This window comes from Apis laboriosa, unplaced genomic scaffold (assembly GCF_014066325.1).
Source record: "Apis laboriosa isolate Shangri-la unplaced genomic scaffold, ASM1406632v1 scaffold703_cov156, whole genome shotgun sequence".
NCBI lineage: Eukaryota > Metazoa > Arthropoda > Insecta > Hymenoptera > Apidae > Apis > Apis laboriosa.
Genome location: NW_025224178.1, coordinates 66,816 through 89,063, shown reverse-complemented (window position 1 = coordinate 89,063; position 22,248 = coordinate 66,816). Strand labels below are relative to the sequence as shown.

The window sequence follows — 22,248 nt, the reverse complement described above, 5'->3', positions numbered from 1 at the left end:
ATATGGAAATAAAAAATTCGTGTTGACTTAGTCATCGATAGATCCCAAATTATATAACTTGGCGACGATTTTATATCTGTCAATCACGAATTGAACAACATTATCCATCCCATAAGAGAAATATCGTCACGAAGCAATCGTACAAATGAGTCTCTCCCCTCCTCTCCCTCTCTCGTCTTACTCTCCACAGAATTTTTTTTCGTTACCATCCACTATTCCATCTTTCACGGCTCACTCGCAAAAGCAACGATCTTAAGGCAAATATTTTTCCATCCATTCCATTCCTCGCAATACCCACCCAAAGAGATCCCGATGTTTCCACAATGCGCGTCATATCGTCCCACGGAAATCGTGGAATCCGTGCGTCGAGATGAATCCTGGTTATGGTGACGGCAAACCTCCCCGAGGATTTGTTTGACGGCGTGTCAACGATTCCTATTATTGTCGATCCTTATTTGCTCTGTCAATAACGGAGGCAACGAAGAGGGAAGTCTTGCAGCCTCGAGTACGGAGAGTTTTGATGGTTAGAAAGGGAGATAGTCTCCCTCTTGATACGAACGAGTAGTAAATCAACGAGGAAACATCGACCATGATACGTGGATTTCCCCTCTAGGCGACGGTCACTTCTCTCTCTCTTTCTCCCTCTTTTTCTCTCTATTACTTTACTATTTATCACAACGTGTCAACTATTGATTTATATAACAGGGTATCGAGGGGGATCTGGTTTTTCAATATGCGAGGGAGGAAACGAGTTTATTTTTACTGGTGGTTCCAAGAGAGAGAGGGGAAATTGAACGATACATAGCTTTTTTTTTTGATAAAAATTATGAGAGGTTTGAAAATATAAGATAAGATCAATCGAAAGAAATAGCTACGTGAAATTTTTAATTTTATCAATATTTGTATAGATATTTATTAAAATTTATTAATAAAGATAATTTTAATATTCTATATAACGAATTAATGAATCGATCAAAGATTCATTAATGTGTAATGACGTTAAAAACGATATTAAAATACATCTTTAACGTTAATAAAATTACCAATTGATAATCTATGACGTAAATAAAATTCTTCAACGCGTGTAATTTTAATACGAGTAAATTTTAATATCCATAATGAATGAAACTCACGATTTTTGGATACAAAAGGGTTCGGAGAAAAGCAAGAGAAGACACTCTGCGAGTCAAAGTCATAGAAACCGACTGTGTCTCCTCCCTTATATACATATACAGATATCCTTCCGGAAGTTCGGCGCCGGCTTACAATAGTAGGGTTTACAATGGTAACCAGCTACGTTGACAGACCGTCCAGACTCGATGAAACTTGGAAATTTCGCGTAATATTGTACATCGACTTCGTTCCAAAAGGTGTCTGCTTTCATATACATCAAACGTGCAAGGGAAAGGTCGGTATCGCACAACAGTTGACAATACAGTTATTCATCTTATTAACAACACGTTCAATATGGCAACAAAATTCGAAAAAGTATATCGAGGATATCGATTTATCGATAAGAGGAACAATTGTAAAATGGCGAAAAAATACAATGAAATTTAAAACGATTCTCGAGAAGATTGGGATAAAAAAAAATTGACGAAATTAACATATAATAATAATAAATATGTCAAAGCTTATGTTTTACTCTATTTTTGCAATTGTCAAAAATTTCAGCAACGATGATTTATAATTTCTCATATCTCAAACTATTTTGTTCCTTGCAGAATTACTTCATACTAATAATATTAATAATTTTTAATAATAATGTGGAGTTCATTTCTATTTTAACGTCAAGAATTTCCATCATTCTTATATACAAATATATTTCGAAAAAAATCTTCGAATATATTAATTAATAACATTCGTATTTTTTAATATTTTTCATGAAAGAAAATCCATGACGTGATCGTATACGTGATCCGCCATATGGAATAGAAAATCCTCGTGACGCGTACGTTCACGTCATTCGCCTTGAACGTGTTAATCCATCGCGAGGATTCAAGTAACTGGCATATAAAACTCCTATTTCAATCTCTATTACTCTTTTTCATTTTTATTTTTTTTTTCAGTTTTTTTTTTTTTTTTTTTTTTTTATTGCCAAATAATCGATCGAAGAGGCGACTCGATGAAATCGGCGAGGTTAATGGAATGTTTTATCATCGCATCGCTCTCCGTATTGTCGTTTTTTCGATCGGGCTGCGATTGTCGAAGAGAAAATATTTTCGCTCCCGAGCGTGATCCTATCGACGCTCTCTGATCTGCATAAAATATTGTTTTCGCCATTTATCCGTAATAGGATTATTCGTTTCGCGATGTTATTGTTTTCCAGGATTTATATACGGATATTTACGGATATACCTTTCTCGTGTAAGAAGACGAGTTAATAAATAATGAGATTTAAACGGTGTTTTCAACTGGAATAAATGAAGTTTATTCAGTTTTATTTTCGAAGGATTTCGAAATTAATAAAAAAATGCATACCTAGATAATTTTTATAATTGTTATTATATTTGTAATTTTTTTTTTTTTTTGCTATTATTAAAAGTAGTCGGAAAGAATCGTATTGGAACTGGAACTGAATTGAATATTATAGTTATTATAGTTATTTCTGTAATATTCGTTAAGGAATAAAATCTTGTTCTTATTAAGTTTTACACGTTTAAAATTTAATTGACACTTCTTAGAGAAAAGTCAGAGGATGAAAATATTAGGTTAATTCATACGAAATACAATTTTCTTAAATAAATCTCTGCTTTTAATTGTACACTAGATTTACATAAATGTTTAACCTCTTAAATATTATGATTCATCACTGAAATTATATTCTACAATATCATGAATCTTCCATTATTATTATTACATTAGGTTATATTACTATATTACATTATATTATATTATATTATTATCCTGTATATTTTCTATCTGTATATCAGAATAGAACTCTGCCGGGAACAATTAGATTCGTATAATCAGATCATTCGTTTCACTTAATTCCTCTCATTAGCTATAATTTTTCGTTCAAATATTATCTAAATTATCTAATTCACATTCATTTCAGTGAATTGCACTAAACATTTGCTTCTGTTTGTGAAATATATTTATATACACGATAATTTAATAATAATCAAATTAATAAATTCATAATTCTTTTGGGAATAATGATCTTCAAATTGAGAATCACTAGGTGAAAAGATTGAATTCCTTGCCAATTCTCATAATCTTTCTTCTCTGAAAATATTGTTTAATATTTTTTTTATTCTGAAAGCTTAATTAACTGCTCAGTTAAATGGCTTACTTTTAATCCATATTTTTGATCGTATTTATTATTTAAATATCGACAAAAGAATGACCGAGATCCAAATTTTTAATCGGTGATAATTATATTTCACAGCTTAATTGAAACGTAATGCGATGAATTAAGAGATATAAGAGAGTTATCAAGGATCGAGAAAAAATTTTTGTCTATGATGAATGAAAAATATATTTTCGTAGTAAAAATATAATACAGAATGAACTGATAATAAAATTATTTTAATAGCAACGCAATCGAGCCATATGGACACATTGTAAAAACTCATTACAGCCCATCGTAATTCGCATTGAATCCTGTTCAATCAATCATTAACTTAGCCTTTAATTAAACATGCTATCTGCTTGATGCTTCGTAACGATACGTATTTCTATCTCAAAGGCGGTTCTCGTTACGACCTTTGTAACAGTGTCGTGCTTTAGTACGGCTTTTGAGTGCGGAAGACGTTTCGGGATATTACCGTGAGATCCTTTATTACGTATGAAATGAATTTGTGTCTCGAATTGAGCGGAATTAATCGTCGTTCAGTTATTATTATCGTAAAATATTATTATTTCATACTATTCCTACCAAATACTATTGTATTTCCTGGCAATATTACAGATACTATTTCTGGCAAAAGTTTTTTGGTTAAAATTATATGAAATTATAGTAAAAAGAAATTGCAATTTTTGAGATGTAATATGTAATTATACAAATATCAAATGCATTGAAATATTATGAAATATTACGTACGAAATATTTTTCTTAGTAACAATTAATTTTTCTGGCCAAATAATTTTTTTTCAACTATTATTTTGTTTTTTTTTACAACACACTGTGTTCAAATTATTCTTCATATATTTCGTACATACAAACAACTAATATTTTAGCATGTTTAAAAAAGTACAATATTTTTAATGAATTTTTGTAACGTGTTTTGATCGAAAATCTTTTTCCAGTGTTAATGTTGTTTCACTGGAATTTTATGCGTTTTTAATAGAAGCATGATGCGAAATCAGTTTGATCAGGGAAGAGAGAGAGAGAGAAATGAGGTTGAATACGGGAATTGAATAACTGGGTTCGTACTTGGAGGATTAGATAATTATAAACGGAACGTAACACGCGAGACGAGAGCTGTAATTTCCTCGAATCGCAATTATGTTTCGCGTTGCAGACTATTTCTGAGAGGAATTCCATGGACAATTATGTCGAGGGCCTTTCGTTCCTGTGTTAATCTTTCGCTTGAACCCGATGTTAGTCGTTTTAAAATCGTCTCGAATATCAGCGTAAATTTTTATATAATTAAAATTTCTCGTAAATCATTCATAATTTTTAGAGTATTTAAAGTATTAAATATCATATAATATAAACATAAAACGAGGAATTTTTATGTTAACAACGTTTACGAGTTAATAATTCTCAATTTTTCAGTTTTATTCATATCGACGTTAATAATCTAGGATTTAAATTTAATTAAATTTACTGTAGTAGTTTTAAATTTATTTTTTAAATTTATAAATTTCTTTTCTCGGAAAAATTTTGATTGATCGGCGATTAATGATCGACACTTATAATGACGACTATCCATTTTTATTAATTAAATCAATAATTATTAATCAGAATTCTCTTATTCAAAATATTTTCCATTAAAATTATTTGCGTATATTTATATATTACAGTTATCTGATTAAAATACTAAAATAAAAAATAATATTTCCCGCGATTTGCCCGTAAAAAAAAAAAATATTCTTGCAAAATGAATATTTCCAAAATTTATATACTAAATTCCCAATTTCTTAAATTGACTGGAATATCAGGATAACTAAATAATATCGGAATATTACGAATTATAATTAAGATTCTCCCGAAGGAATCGAAATATCTTCCAACAGACAGAATATATTCGCAATAATTTCTTCCTATAAATTCTCTTCGATAGAAAATTCGGAACACCGCACAATTACAAGTAAAATATTGCAACAATTAATCGGAACAATTCTCCCCCAAGATATTCCTATCGAAACATTTTCCAATATTCGCGAAGTTTCGTACAATTTCCAACTACAAACGAAGCGGAGGATTTTGGTTGGAAGGAAGGATGAGTCTTGCCCCTCGCGGGCACACGACGGGAAATATCTGTTTTAGATGCGGGGAACGGGGTGGCGTGCCGGGGCGCCGTTTGTCAAACGTTTGGCACACTGCCGAATCCAGACTCCGTGTGCACCTGACCCCAAGTGCAACAAGTACAATTAGGGAAAGCAGAACTTACGTGAACTGACCTGCGCAACGTCGACCCTCCGTGAATCGATATAGGACGGACATGTCGGCGAAATTTGAAGGAAATACTTCCCTTCTGTTTTCGATGGATTTCATAATTTTCCTGGATTTAATTGTTAAACCATCGAATCCAAAAGAGATGGTTTTGATCAATCGAATTTCGTCGATTCGTTCTAAAGATAGGTGTCTGCATAGATGTGTCTGTTTATTTCGTTTTTGAAATTGGAGATAGTGGTAGAATTTGAATAGAAGTGTGGTAAATTCATTTCGAATTATATTTTTAATTTGATGATCAGAGATGATTCAGTAGTTTACTCTATATTATTAGTTCAATCTTTTTTTACATTTTTAAAAATATTAGATAATATTCTTATGAATATGCACATGTGAATTATCCATTCTGGAACATGTAATAATTGTAGCGTAATACATACAAGAGAATTAAGGAAATTTTGTTTTAAATAAAGACCTGTTTTAAATGAAATTATTCAATAAAAATTAAAACTCTTATATTATTTACATCAATTATTTCGGAAAATATTCCGTTATTCGTTGAAAAGATCTTCGATAGCCACTAAAGTAAATTTTTATCGTTAAAATTAACATACTATAACATCATATCATCGTATAATTATTAATTAATTAAACGATAAATATATTCATTTTCCACAAAACGGGCTTTTAATTTTCATACAGTAATATCCTCTTATATAAAAATAATATTTTTCCATCATTAAAAATTCTCAAAAAAAAAAAAAATTGTTCCCCACGAATTGAAAAATATCATAAATGATATCGAAACACGTACACGTGCCATTTTTCAAAATGAAACGTACGTAGTTACTCGCAATTATCATAAATTTTCAATCAATTTTCGCCCCTATCTTATTCCCTCGATCGGAAATCGATCATTTCCTCCTTTCACGTTCAAGAAATTTAACCTCCTTCGATCCCTCTCACCAACCTCTCACGAACCTCTCACGAACGAGAGAATATTTCGAATATTTTCGCTATTCTTCTTTTGCGCTTTGTTTATTATTTTAATAGGACGATCTCGTAAACACGCCGGTTTGCATAAATAACGGGGACGTGGGAGGCCAGGCGCAATTTCACACTGTCGCGATTCACGCGTGTCAGAATTTGTTCTCGGCCTCACCGTTTGCAAAAGTGTTAAATCACGTTTCCCTTTTTTTTTTTTTTTTTTTTTTCCTTGCACGAATATTTCGTAGATTCGCGCGATGCCTCATTTCGCCCGCTTAAATCCCAGCGCGTTATTCATTTCCCAGCAAATATTTTCCGCGAATAAATCCCAGCCTCGCGAATCGAGTCCGCGTTAGAATGGGAGAAGAGAAGCGGTTCGCCTGTCGGATTATGTTTTTCGATTCGCGCGATGGGGATGATGATTAAATTTGGCGAAGTACGCGAAGCTCTTATTAACATTTTTATATCTTTCTTTCTTATCGTTTTCATTTATTATTTTTTTGTTCCAAATTATTTTTATCCCAAACTGTAATTATTTTTTTCTTAATAATATTTCCTTTTAAAGCTTACAAACAAGTTAAAATTCGTTCGAGTTTAATTCTACTTTTATTAATAATTTATTATTAATGATATTGAAAAGGAAGAGAGAGAAAGAGGGATGGGGATAGAAGAGTGCGCGACAAATCAGTAAAGCTATGGAACAGAATTTTACAAACTTTTATGAACCGAGACCCACCACTCTTTCGAGAAGGATCATTTTTCACGATCCACTCTCATGCATGCATTTTAAAAAGTACAGAAGTTTAAAAAAAATATCGCTTTGTCATTTAAAATACTTCACTCATATTTGATTAATATCAGATGTGTAACGATGCGATTTTTTTTTTCCATTTTTGCCTGTAATTTTAGATAGAAAGAAGAACGATTATATCCTCTCGATCATTTTTCTCGATTTACTCGATGCATATTTTAAATATTCCCAATTCCATTTCCACTTGATTAAATGTATAAATTTACCAATAAGAGAGGCGCGATGATCTCAATTTTTGCCATTGGATAGAAAAAGAGAGAAAGATTGAGAAGCACCATCTTTGAGCATCCTTTTCAAAATTCGCATTCAATAAATAAATTTATTAATCAGTCGCGCAAAGGTGTGTTCGATTCCTCTCTCTTCCGCCTCATATTTCATCTTAACATTTGGACAGATTAAAGATTGTCGTTGTAAACTGACCAAAGAGAGGAGAAGGGGGTGAGAACAAGGGAGGTTCGAGGCGGATCGAAGCGTTTCCTCGCCGCGTTTCCTCAGTTAGCGAATCTCATTACCGAAACGCATCAGGCGGCGGGTTGGCGAGCGTCATATAAATTTACAACACAATATCGCTTTATCATCGGGCCGACACTCGCTGAGTTATAGGGGGGAAGGGGGAGGGAGGGCGAGGGGAGAGGAGGGGCAGCCCCGACGTCACCGTTCAAAGTGATATTCCATGGAATCGGTTTCTGCACAAGCACAACCACGCGGAATTGCGATTCGTCGCGCGTGTGACGACCAAACAACCGCCTGACATTTTGTTATTCTCCTCGGGGAGATGGTATTTTCTTGAATAAGCTCGAGCCGGGCGAAAGTGATGCACGACTAGTGTGACGGTTGAATATCAATCGAGCGAGGTGGCTTAGAAGCGGGGTTAGGAGGGAAGGAGGTGTCGGCTCGTGTTTCGTGAAAAAGAATTCGAGGGTTTGGAATAATTTTAATTTTTGTTTAAGGATTGGCCTTGGACGTTAGGTTGGATTGGAGATTGATTGGGAGTTGATCGATTAGCAAATGAAATTGAAATTATTCTGTTGAACGCTTGATTTTTCTTGGAACGAAGAATAATTTTATCTTGGTGAATATTTGTGGATAGGATTTAATTTTTAATCTTTTATTAGCGTTGCAAGTTTTAATTATAAATCTCAATTGTAAAAATTACGGGACGTTTAATCGAGTCGCATGTCGGTTATAAAAATTGTTTGATATTTACGATGGAAATAAACGTTTTATAAAAAGTATTGTACAATAGCAATTAAAGGATTGAGCTTTAATCCGATTTTTCACTTTCTCTCGAGTTTTGAGTCGGGTTAGTTTGGGTGTTGGTTCAAGTCGTCGAACAAGTCGATCTGTAAATAGCAGTTGGTTCGGTTTGGAAGGATCTACCTGGACGGTGGAACTGGTTACTGGCGATGGTTTCATGGATCGAAGATGCAGATTCGAGTTTTTGCAGCTTCTTGTTCCAGAGTGAGAATTTTATTATCAATATATTAGTATCAGCTTTTTGCTCAATGACTTTTCTCAATAATCTCTCTTACTTCTTAAGTAAATTTTAAATTACATCATACTGTAAAGATTTTTTTTTTTCACTTTTTACATATCTTACACATCAATCCACCACGTTATCTCTCAAAATTTCGATTCCTCGATTTCCTCAACAACCATCATCAACAATTTTCTCTGATAAAAAATTTCAAATTCGAGAGAATTCAGAATGTCTTTGCGAACGAACAACGATTGAACGCCGCAGACGTTCCGTATCGGTCGCAATCTGTTTGAAAAATCGGCTCCATAAGGAGCGTTGCGTGGAAGAAAGGAACGCTGTTGTAGAATGTGAAAGGGGTACAATGTGTGCGATGTGGACGATGTAGGAGTCATAAAATACGTGACGGAAAATCGTGTCAGTCGTATAGATACTCGCCACTGCTCAACTTTCTCGCACGGTTACAGCAGCTTTTTTTTCCAGAATCCTTCGTCAGAAAGAGAGAGAAAGAGAGAGACAGAATGAGTGAGTGAGAGAGAGAGAGAGAGAGAGAGAGAGAGAGAGAGAGAGCCTTTCACCGGCCACGTTCGTTTCTATCGATCCGCCATACTGTTCTATTCGAGGAAGCTGGATGTCCTCCATCGAATCCTTCTTTCACCAAGTTTCTCGATTCTGGATACGATTTTGTGTCTAGCGATTTGAGAGAACGTAAGATATCATGAAGATGGGTGGAAGGAAATTTGTTTGATCCTATTTGTCGATCGATAGAGGATATTCAGAGATCGAGGTGAATTTTGTCGGGAATTTGAAATTAGCAGCAAATAAGGAGATTTAGAGTATAATTGGTGCGTATATAATTTTTATCATCATTAATTAGAGTAATTCTAAAATTTTACATGAAATTAAATTTTTTTAATTTAAATATTTTGCTATGTAAATTTGTAAATTTTAGTGAAATTTACAGATGCATTAAGAAAATATGATAGAATTTTTATCACATAGTTATTAGTGTGATAAAATTCGGTGGATGGAAATTAAAATAATTTCACTAATTATTGGCCATAAGTCAATCTATAATGAATGCATGAATACGATAAAAAATTTAGACAACTGTGCAAAGAGGACATAGGAAACTGAAAATTTACTTAATATATCTGAATATGAATCTAATAAGTTGTAATGAATCTAATGTTTCTTACAAATGTTCTTCTTTTGTTCGAGGGTGGTAGGAGCATTATTACAATAGCGAAAGAGTGAAAATATTGGCCAAGTAGGCGCACCCAGGAAAGCTCTGTCGTTGTGTTTGAAGTTTCAAGGCTTGTTAAAAAGAATACGCCATGCTTTTACTCCGTTCTTCAACTTCTCAACTCCGAAAAAATTCCGGTCTAAATTTACGAGAAAATCTACGAGAAGAGGATCTCATTCTCTTATTCTTCCAATTTCTCGTCTTTAAATTCATCTATTTTTAAAATTTCTCGAATCATCTGCGAAATCAAAGAATCGTTAAATTTTGAAAAAAACTTTTCCTTTTCACACGGTCGAATTAAAATTTCTCAAAGATCCTCTTACGTTAAAAAAATGTGAAAAATGGAAAATCGATGAAACCTTATTTCCTCGAAAATTCTATTCAACTCCCTCTAAACTTGATAAATATTTTCAACGCTTCACTAAATTTGTATAAAAACAACTTTCAACTTTAACAATTTCATTTACGAGGATTTTTAACCAGTTTTTCCCACGATCTTATTCTAAGATTTCTTTCAAATCTATATTGCTAAAAACTATACACGTCGTTCCGGGAATAATGAGTATAATTAAAAAAAAAGGGGGGAGGGGAAAGGGAGGGAGGAATCAAAAGAAACGGGGAAGAAAAACGATAAAGCGGAAGCTGGGATTTTTTCCCCTCCCCGCGTTACCGCAATGGCTTTTGTTCGAAAAACTTTTTCCGTCCGGCGATGGTTCGCATTGGAAATGAATCGTGTTTGTGCATGCATCGGAAATGAATAATCCAACTTTTCGAGCGAGCTCCTATTACAGAGTCGGTTTTTCACTTTGAAACTTTTATCGGCGTGGATCTCTTCTCGCCTGTTGTTCCACGATTACGCGCCGTTAACCGGCAACAAAATTTATTTCGAGGGCGAAAATACACGGATGGACAATGGACGATGACGATCCGATTCGAAAAATTCAATAATTGGATAAATTTTTTTTCTCCATACTTTGAAAAATTATCCTCCGCTTTTCTTTTATAATTAAGTGATTAAGTGAATTCGAGTTGATTTGGAGTGCAATGCGAACCATTTATACGCTTCATTTAGTTCGAAATATTGTTTCAAGCGTTAAGTAAAGTTGGACTCCTTTCAATCTTCTTGAAGGATAAAGTCGTAATCGTGTATAATTAATATCTTGAGATAGATATGTAAAAGATTTTTGGACGATATTTCGAGGCATCTATGTTGTTTTCAACTCGAATTATTTTAATTCGAGTTGTTTGAATATTTGTACAGTGTAATTTTTTTTTTTTTTTATTTAGAATATCAACAACATAAGAAAATGTATTTTATAATTATATCTTGTTCCGCGTGATTTTCGAGCGAATTTATTTTAAATGTCGCAAAACATGGAGAGAGTGAAGAACACGTTGAAACGCAGGTAAATATGTAAATATCATCCGGCAGGCGCATGGTTCTAGAAAATAAATTAAAAATAAAGCAATAAAATAATCTCTGGTTGAAATATCTTTCTCACTTCTTCAGTTATATAACGTATCTCGCGTTTATTACTTATCTCTCTTAATTTCTTTCCCCACATATTTTTCAAAAATTCCTATCTCTCACTCTTTCAAAAACTTAAAAAAATCGAGAGTTCACGGGTTACAAAAAAGAGGAAATAATATTCAATATTTTACTCGTCGAATATACCGATAATACATCAAACAAATATAGAATACACGTGCATTCTGTCTTCATGATTTTATCCCAGAATTTATTATCCGTCAGACATATTTTCTCTGTTGCTATTAATTTCCATGTAAAACGCAAATTTAAAAATACCCATTGTACGATCGAGAACGTTATACAGTCACTCGCAAAAAAAATTATACATTTTAATTCACTGATCGAGATTATCATCAAAATCAATCCTGTTTTCTAATGAAACAGTTGGGAATATACGAAACACAAAGGGTTGCATAAAAGGAATAATTTATTAATAGAAAATAAGTAAATGAAATCAACTCTTCTTTCTCAAAATACAACTTTACAATAACAATAAAAGAAAGCAACACTTAACGTACATTTCCTTAAAATTCAATACAGAATCCTTTTTTAAAAATAAATTTTCCCAAATAAAATTGCATTCAATACAAAAAAATGCTTTCTCTTTCAATTACACAAATTAATTTTCATTGAAATCAGAATTTTCAGAATTTCCTTGTACGAAGATTTTTGTACATCGAAGGAAAATTTTCACTGGAGAATAGAAATTTAGGTGTATATATATATACGGTATTAAGTATCGTGGCAGATACTCGCACAATACGCGACACGCGAAACTCCTTTCACGATGGCCAAGGGTGTTGATGAGGGTTGCTCGAGTCGATACTCGTTTATTATAGATTTTAACGTGCACGCTCGACCCGGCTAATTCTATTTCCACAGTTCTGGCGCGCATCTGTGTGTCGCCGACAATTATACACGTCGAGCTCTTATTACGGATGTCGTTGAAGACAATATCGGTCCCGTTGTAATCCAGTTTTCCTAACAATACGCGTAAACGAATGCAGCGCGGTCCAACTAAAACGACCGGCCAAGTGAATTTTCCACGATCGACACAGGACTGGTTCATTCTCTCTTTCTCTCTTTCTGTCCCTCTATGCAAAATAACACGGAGGGATTCGAAAGTTCGATATTTTCTATTTTTTCTCCCTCCCTCCCTTTTTTTTTAGAGGGAGGGAAAAAATTGAAGCGTCGATTTGAACGATTGGAATTCCGGATTTCGCGTTGTGAATTTTTATTTCGAATTTTTTTTACTTTCATAGATCTCGATTGTTATTTAATGTTATACGGGGAAATATTTTCGATTTTGGGATTTGATTGAACGATGATGGGAATATTTGAGGAATAATTTATAGATTTAAGATTGTATGGAAGTTTATAATTTTTTTCGAAAGTTTTGAGTGAAATTTTCATTTTTTCCCCCTTTTTTTTTTGTATGTAGTGAACTTCGAATAGCAGGAATTTTTTAATTTTCAAATTTTTAGAATTTTTTCCATTTTTTTTTCCCGTGATTTGACTATTCCTATTTCGTTTGGAAATATTTTTTTTACAAAAAGTGATGAGACACTAAAGCTTGAATATTTTATTTATTTCAAATTTCGCTTCACTATTACAAAGATAAAGATATTAAAAAAAAAGAAAGTGAAATTTTATGAATTGATTTTGATCCTTCGAATGATAATATTCCGCCAAGAAGAATCATCTCGCATTACATCCTAGAAACTCTGCATTAGTTTTATCAACAATTCTCGTTCGCTTTTATAAAAATAATTATCGGAATTAAAATACCAACGATATCTCCAACATCAAATCGTGCATCAACTCTCCACAACCATCCCCCTCTCTAACAAAAAAAATAACAAAATTCTCTCCCTAGAACAACAACTAGAAACCACCAAGAAGTATCGCCAAACACCGAACCTCTAAAAAAATTCTCTCCAAAAACCTATACCGACCAAACGCATTGTTGTTCGATTCGCGACCACGTATCGACCCCCCCTCCCCCATTCGAAACATCATCCCCGTAACACAACCTACCTCTACCCTCCTCCTCTCGCGTTCGCGTATCGAATGGCAAAAAACAAGCCCCAAAGCCTAGAGAACCCCTCCTCCCCTACCCCCGATCGGGGCGAAAAAAGCCCCGCGCGACTTGCTCCTGCCGCGATTCCACCGCCCCTTCCACGGCCCCCCTCCCCCTCCCCCACTTTCAAAAGCGGCAAAAGCGCGGCATCAAAACAACTCTCGTCCCGCCACGAGGGGGGGGGGGGGAGAGGAAGGGAAGAATGATTCTCCGGCGGCGGAAAGGGCGGCGAGGGTGGAAAAGGCGAGGAAAAGCAGAATGTTTGGGCAGCGATAAGGGGGCACACGGGTGTGCGGTTCGAGAGCGAGCGGGAGCGGCGTTTGCGCGCGTCGCGACGCGGCGCTTGCGGCCGGCCTTTAAGGTCGGTGGAAGCGAGCGACGGCAGAATCGCGCGAGCCACAGTGCCATTCGGACACGCGGATAGTTTCTCGTCGTCGCGGCGGCCAAACCGAGGATCGGTCGCGCCGTGTAACAGTCGTACCCCTCTCTCGTCTCGTATATATCGGTATATACCTTCCCGCCCCCCTCTCCCCGTCCCCTCGTGCCAACGTTTCCACGATCGACCGTGCTTTATTTGTCTCTCTCTCTCTCTCTCTCATTCTTTCTCCTTCGTCGCCCCTTCGTCTCGTTATCCGAGTGTTCGTGCGCGCGGTGGTGGAGGACATTGACGAATCGGACACCCTCGATACCAACGAACCGAAAATTCCGCCACGTTTTCAACTCGAGGAGGAGGTGACACACTCGTCGCGGCACACCGCCTCCTGGCCTCTCTCCGCTCTGCCTCCTGCTGCTCGTGGCCTTGTTTGTTTGTTGTTCATCGTTGTTGGTGTGGAAGAGTGTAGTAGAAGAGGAGAAGGAGAAGGAGGAGGAGGAGGACTGTTGCATTTATCGGTTGTTCGCGCCCGTTGATTGGTCTTGTTTGCTGTTTCTTTGTTCCGTTTTCCGTTCTTTTTTTTTTTTTTTGTTTTTTTTCGCCTCCGAGTGGCCCAGGTGAAACAAGTGAAACGAACAACGTTTCGGGGAAAGGAGAGAGAAAGGAAGAAGGAAAGGTGTGATCTGTTGTGATCCGATCGAGGACGAGGACGCTGGACACGGGTGGATCTTGGGGTGTCTTGTGCGGTGGGGAGCTTCTTCGGTGAGTAGATAATATTGTTTATTTTCGTGGTCCGCATTCGGTCGTGTGTTGCGTTGGACGTGAACCGAAGGGGTGGCGAGGAAGAAAAGTGGTGCGAGTTAATTTTTGAACATGAGTAAATATTAAAGCGAAGATTACACTAAACGTGAAACGTAATTTCCATTGAAATAACATCGGTATTATCGAGCTGTGTTGTACCTTTACTAAATAGAAATATCGTGTGCATTCAAATCGTTGATCTAATCGTTAATCTGAATTTCTGTTTTATTTTTCACACGAATCCTACTTTTTAAACGGGCAGCTTGTATTTCCTTTTGCTTATTTTAAAAAAGGAATCGTAAAATATTACATACCGATCAGGTTCGCGGAAATTCTCGTAATAGTCAAACAAATCTTTCAAATCAATTTTTTTTTTTTCCTCGTGATACAAGTTCACAATGCAATTGCATATTTTACACGCTCCTTTCCTATACACATACACACATACACACATACATGCTCTCTACATTTTCAAAACAAAGACGTACTTTTTCCATCAATCCTCTCGATCGAATTCAATTACAGTAAATGTATCCGAAGAAACGTACTGTCCTCCAAAACGAAAGAAAGAAAGAAAGAAAGAAAGAAAGAAAGAAAGAAAAAGAAAAGAAGAAGAAGAAAATAATAAAACAATCGCAAAAGCGTATGTGTCAAGGCGGCACGACCGACAATTGTTTTTAATAAGCCGCAATCGAGATCCCTCTCCTTCACGAGTATCAATTCCCGATCTCAACCCGAGATCACCTCGACAGACGAAATCTCAGAAATTCATCTCGAAACAATGATATTTCGACATTTCGGGAATACTTCATTCGTATTCGAGTGCAGTGTCGCGAGTGTGCGGATGCATGAATAAAACGGCTGTTGCCTCGGTTTTTTTTTTTCTTTTTCTCTCTCCTTTCCTTTCTCGAGGAGGACCTTGGCGTCCCTGGCACGATGATCTCTCGATTCGGAGTAGACCGTGGCGATCGTTGGCCCCGTGACCTCCTCCTCCTTTCCACAATCCTCTCGATCTTGGCGCGACACTTGCATAACGTTCCTGGAAACCTGTGGCGCCTCGTGGAACCAGATCGGCTTTAATAAACCTCTTCTTCGCCCAAGAGCTTCGTCGGCCGGTCGTCGACGTTCCTTTGTTCCTGTAGAACCACGTTCTGTTTATTAAAAACTTCTCCCGGCCTAAAGAGAGTTATTTAACGAACCTCGTGCTTCGCGTATTCTCCTCGTGTCTCTTCTCCCCCTTCGAATATCGACGGGGAAAAAAAGTCGATCGAAGGAAGGATTATTTATTTCCCGAATTCGAGTACAACGATTTCTTTTGCAATTGTGAATCGTTCGGGGATAATTGCGATAATTTTTTTCCCCGGCAATGATTCAATAACGCGAACCAGTTTTACGAGATGATTTATCGAGATTGGAAAATAGAAAGAAAGATGGTGGAATGGTGTAAACGCGGTTGTGAGGTCATTCCCCGTCACGCGAAGGGAAAAGAATGGAAGGGACGTTGCATGCGATCCATCGATATATTCTACTCGTTTTTGAAATAGCATCGTAAACGTTGAGCAAACTCATCTTGACATACGGTGGCTCGTAAAGTGCTCGAACGCTCTGGGTGTAAATAAAGTAGTGATGAATAGTTGGGGTCGGGTTCTAACGAACTGTTTTGTCAAGTGGGAAAGTAACGACTTCAGTTAAATATTTTTTATTATGTTTCTCTTTTTTTTTTTTTTAGATAATTGTTAACATCTAATTTGTTAAAGAAAATTAGTAAAAATGAAAATTTGAATTCGTAAAGTGAAAATTAACGATGAGAGTTTATTAAACTTTTTAGAAAATTTTCTAGAGATACGTATTTTGTCCAACTACGGAAGGAAAGTGTAATGTAAATTGGGCGAGAAAATGTTATTTTTAGATAGTTCCTTCTATATATATAATTTGACAAAGAAATTAAAAAGACAATTATTATTTAAATAAGAAGATCAGTGAATATGTTATAAAGTATCGTTCCTTAAAATTAACGGGTAAAGCCATCAAAGTTTATGTCGATTTGTCGTAAAACTTGGGTTTTTCAATAAGATGATTGGGCAATATTGTAATTACTCGTGAGACACAAGCATGAAGATTATACGCGCAAATACTGAAAAGGTAAAACAAACCCTTCAACTTTATTAACGTTTCTTTCATTTTTTTTTTCTTCTAAATATAACTTTGCAATCTCGTAAAATAAAATAAACATATAAACATATAAAATGTTCAAATCTTCGAATTGATTTCACATCTTTTGTTTTTTGCAAAACTATTAAAAATGCACGCGAGTTTTACAAAATAAATATTAATTTCTATTCGGATAGAAAGTAAGTAATTACGCGAATATCCTATAATAATATTTTAATTTTATGCATTTGAATAAAAATACAATTTGATACATAAAAAAAAATATTTTCAACCATTCGAAACGTTAAAGGATTAATTTCTCCTCTTCGAATTTTTCAATATTTTCCTCGCCGAAGAAATAATCCTCCGTATATAATTCCATTATATTCCACCCGAACATCAAAATAAAAATTTTTCTAATAAGATAACGTTCGAATACTTTCGTGAGTCATGTACGGCAATACTCATTACAACCGATCATCGCGAATAATAAATACGAATGCGCGTGTTTTCTTGCATTGATTAGCGCCTATTATTATCTACCGTGTTTTATCTTGAGATTAACGCGCGGCTGGCTTCATCGACACGAAAAAAAAAAAAAAAATGCTGCGCATCGTCAGCGCGTAACATTGATAACCTAATATCAGTGGGAGAAAAAAAAAAAAATTAAATGATTAATGAACGGTGGAACGAAGAGAGAGGAAGAATACATCGCGTACAAAATGTAGTCGAAAAATTCCATTTGTCTGTCTGGGAAGAAGTGTACGGCTACAGTGTTTATGTAGTGGAAACTGTACGGGATAATAATAGATTAGACGTTTTTCCAAGGAATATTATCGTATTTGTACATTTATTCTTTTTCGAGAAATTAAAAAGAAACGTGGATGAGATGTTTTAATTTCGTATAGTGTACATTCGTTTTGAAGATTTGACAGTAGAGATATTATAAATTCGAATAATTAGTATATTATAAAGTATATTAATTACGCTGTCGAATAATTAAAAAGTGGAAACACGTAACGAGAATACGCGTATTTGTAATTCAACAGGCGTAATTTTGCATACAATGCATGCAAACGAATGGAACGAAGATTTAATCATTATATATATAACGTTATATAAATTATTATTCGTGAAAATATATATTCAATTTATTTTCTTGAATCTAACTATTTACGCGAATATCGTTACATTTGACAAAATCGTAAAACCGTAATAAGAAAAATATATATTCCATATTTTCTTTTTAATTTCTCAAAAATTGAAAATATTCTTCCTCTGCATAATTTTAATTCGCAGAAAAGAGTATAGAGAGACGAAATAATCTACTACTTCTTTCTCCGTTTCATTTACAAAATTCTATTCTCTCCATTTTTCTCGGAACAAAAAAAAAAAAAAAAAAATCTTTCAGTTTTCGAACGTTGCACAAGGATACGCGAATAAGGAATTATAAAACTTCTTTTTAAAACGAAAAAATTACAATGATACGCTTCAAAAACGCTTCATCGTCAAAGACAAAGATATTTCCGCCCATATTCTCAATTTCCAACTCGCTCGCAACTTTCGTAATCAAAAGATACATTAACGCGTTCCCCATTAATAAACGACAGCCTCATTATCAGCTGTCGAACTCAGCCGCCTCAAACCTAACAACATTTGCCTAACAACGAGCAAAAAAAGACTTGGGAGCACGAGTTATAAATTAACTCTTCCTCGGCTCAATTATACATGATGCAAAATGGCGACAACGCGTCTCGAAGATGACTCTCTTCGCCTCGAGATGTCGCGAGCGGAAAAAAATATCCTTTTTCTCTCTCTCTCTCTCTCTTCCTTTTCTCGACAAGAGAAGAGAACCGTTTCGATGGTAAACGTGGAACCGGTATTCCCAGAAGATCTTTGAGCGGACAGTCTCGATCGTCGTCGACGATCAACAAGAAATCGAGCGACCGCTCCTCTTTTGTCCACGTTCCAGATCACGTCCAGACCGGATTTCTGAAGGACTTGTACGCTAAATTATCGAGGGCTTGGTCGTGATATCGATTATCTATGCATCGGTTTATCGATCGATTAGATCATGATTGTATTTTGGTATCGATCTTATCGTCGGGAGAAAAGGTATTGTTTTGACGGAGGGACGTATTGTGTATTTGTGGGTTTCCGTGTTTGTAGCACGATTCTCTCATAATGCTAATGTCCGTGAAATTCGCGACGATACGCCCACGAGAGACGATTTGATATCTCTGAATTACGGAGCGGACAGGCGTTTGTCTGATTGTTGAAGTAATTGGAGTAATAGTAATCGGTTTTTCTAGTAATAGTTTCCACCATTTTTTGATGATTTTGTCGAATGATTAAAAATCGAAGATAACGTGTAATTTGATAGATCTTTGATTTTGAAAAAATTTTTTAAAGTTCGTGAGATTTCGATGTAATAAATTTTGATTAAATTTGGTGAATTTTTGATCGTAATATGTAAGTAATTTTGAAGAAAATTTAATGTAAGATGAATTAAATTAAACAAAGATATTTTTTCCATCTCACGATATGATGCACGTGTAATAAGATAAAATGAAACGAGTGTAAATGTTTTAACGCGCTAGACTATTATTGATCTCTTTATTATATGTTATTAATCTGTTATGCACGTATATAACAGAGTATGTTATTAATTTCTCAATGGGACTTTAAACTTCGTTACGGATTTTTTTTTTTTCCAAGCCAAGAACGATTACGCGAAACGACATAATTGAGACACCGGATATGAAAATTCCATTCTATTTGCATTCTTTTAAATTCAATTACCACCAATTACACATAATCATTTAATCACACACCGTGATAATTAACCTTTTATATCAAAAATTTTATTCACGCTTAAAGAAATATACCCAATCGAATTAATTAATTACACAAATGACTTCTATCCAACTTCTTTATCGTTAACCTTCGAATCTTATCCAAAATTTAATCGATTCGCAACAACACTCGAGCAAAGCTGAAACTGTCGAAAATTGGAAAAAAAATTATTTCAATTTCCTCAACTAAAAATTCAATCGTTCCGCGTCCTTGCGCGCCAAGGAGAGTCGTTGAACGGGCAAAGATCTCCATCGTCAATTTGCCTCTCGTCCGAAGAGAGGCGAATAATAACAGTAATGCCGGTCACGGTGCGCACGGAATCGCGGGGCCGCAATCAAAGTAACCTGCATTTTTCGAGGGAAGCATCGAGAACGTGTCTCTCCTCTCCTCTCCACTCCGTGGTTTCGAGTCTCTGTCAACCCACCCAGTAATCAGGCCAGCCTCTGTCTCTCCGACGAAATGAAATTACCCGAAATTACGGCGCACCTACGTACACACACACCATCGCTTAATCGTGAAACGCATCTCTCGTCTCTTTGCCGCGTCCAAAGACTGAAATAATAACGAGCGAGTTAAAACAAGTGAAGAGTTGTCGTGTGTCGTTGGTGGTGCAAATAGTGACGCGATTACGTTATTTGATTACGTTGTAGATAGATGTATCGTTCAGGGTACATCTCAAAGGGGAAAAATTGTTCGAAACTGTGTCGCATCGGTTAATAACAATGGGGGGAGTCGCTGAATAGGATGATAATCTGACTGTTTTATAAATTTGAAATATCTCGAATTACAATGAATTACAACGAATATTTCTTCAAACTCGTCTTCTTACTTTATTTTTTCATTAAATCTATCGATGAGAATCATGGGTTTGAATAACAGTGTTTCTATTAAACGATTTCTATGATGAAAATTACTCGTCTCTTTAAGTTATCTATATTTTTCTTTAGGGAAGAATATTTTCTTTCCTTTTCATTTACGTTAATTACGTTAATTTTGAATTTGAAAACTCAATGTTTCAAAATGTGATAACGCGTTAATAACGTAAATAATCGAGTCACCAGCAATATCTCGGATCAGTTTATCTGTACACACACACCGTGCAAAAACGTTCAAAACAAAGTATGACTAAACCCGCGTTTATTTACTTTCCAGAATCTACGCATCTGCTGATCTTAGTCGACGTCCTCTCTCGTCGCGAACGCGACGCGTTTATTCAAATTCACGGTCGTATCTCGCTTGGTGTAACGACGACGGAGGAAATCTCTGGGGAGGATATCTCGTTTCCTCTCGATTCTTCTTCAGCTTGGCGATTTCAGAGCGAAGAATCTCTGTACCTGCTTCGCGCGAGAGGTCAGCGAGCAAGAGGAGGGGGAGGATCGAGTGTGGAAAACGGCGAGGAAGAATCCTTCCGCGTAAATCCATCTTTTTCGTGGAAACCTCGTTTCGTTGAGGCCGGTTTAACCGGCGCGAAGCTGCCAGTCTGGCGAGAAAGCACGTTCTTAGCACTCTTGGCTGCTCTCTTGGCTCCTCTTGGTTCTTCAGTTGCGTGGAGGATATTGTGCTCGTTGTGAATGGTTTTTACGAGCGCGGTTTACTCGTTTCCAACGTGAGATCGTGTGGGGATTGTGTGTGCACCGTTCCCTTTTCACGCGTTCAGCGTTCGTGTTCGGGAGGATTTTTCTTTTTCCTCGTTTTCTCCTTCGTTTTTTCGAAATCGATGAGATTCGAGGGATGCGCAGAGGTAGGTGGTTCAAACGGATGGACAAGAAGGAGAATGATGGCTGGAAAGGAGAGGTCTTTGAGTGACCAGACTTGCTGCTCTGACTAATGGAGCTATCCGGGTCAATTAGCTGTCCATTTATCTTGTCCACCCCTTTAAATCTCCATTTTAAAGGAAATTACTTCATTTTCAGCTCTTACATCTTTCGTCGAACGAGGCTTTCATCCTGGAAATCTTGAATCCCTTCACGAATCTGTTCTTTCGCGTGCCACATCGCGCGTGTTTGGGTGAGTGTAAGGTTATAACTTACGTTTAGTGTTTCTTCGTTTTTTAAGCAAGGTTTTAGGGAGTCCTGCGCGTCTCTTAAAGATTGAAGAAATGATTAGAAAGTTTTACATAACAATTTTTAATTTCATCTTGGTGTTTTAGATTCCTCCAAAGGGATTCCAATACATCATCGCGTTATTATAACATTCGTAAAATTCTAAGAAAAAAAAGAGAAATCACAAAATTTCATATTTTCGTAATTACTCGTTCGAAAATATAGTTTCGAGTGTTATCAGTTTAATAAGCGCGTTGTAACGAGTCGTGGACGTGCAAGCTGTTGCATCCTGGTGCATCGAGCGACGATGCAACTGGCTGAGCGTTGATG

The 22,248-nt window shown here is 35.9% G+C and overlaps 1 long non-coding RNA gene across 1 annotated transcript in view; it reads left to right on the top strand.

The window, feature by feature from the left end:
• The first annotated feature begins 14,124 nt into the window (after positions 1–14,124).
• Positions 14,125–22,248, top strand: part of LOC122719104 — a 63,255-nt gene continuing 55,131 nt past the window's right edge. The window contains exon 1 of the long non-coding RNA XR_006347502.1: positions 14,125–14,830. This is a non-coding gene — a long non-coding RNA (uncharacterized LOC122719104). The remainder of the gene's footprint in view (positions 14,831–22,248) is intronic.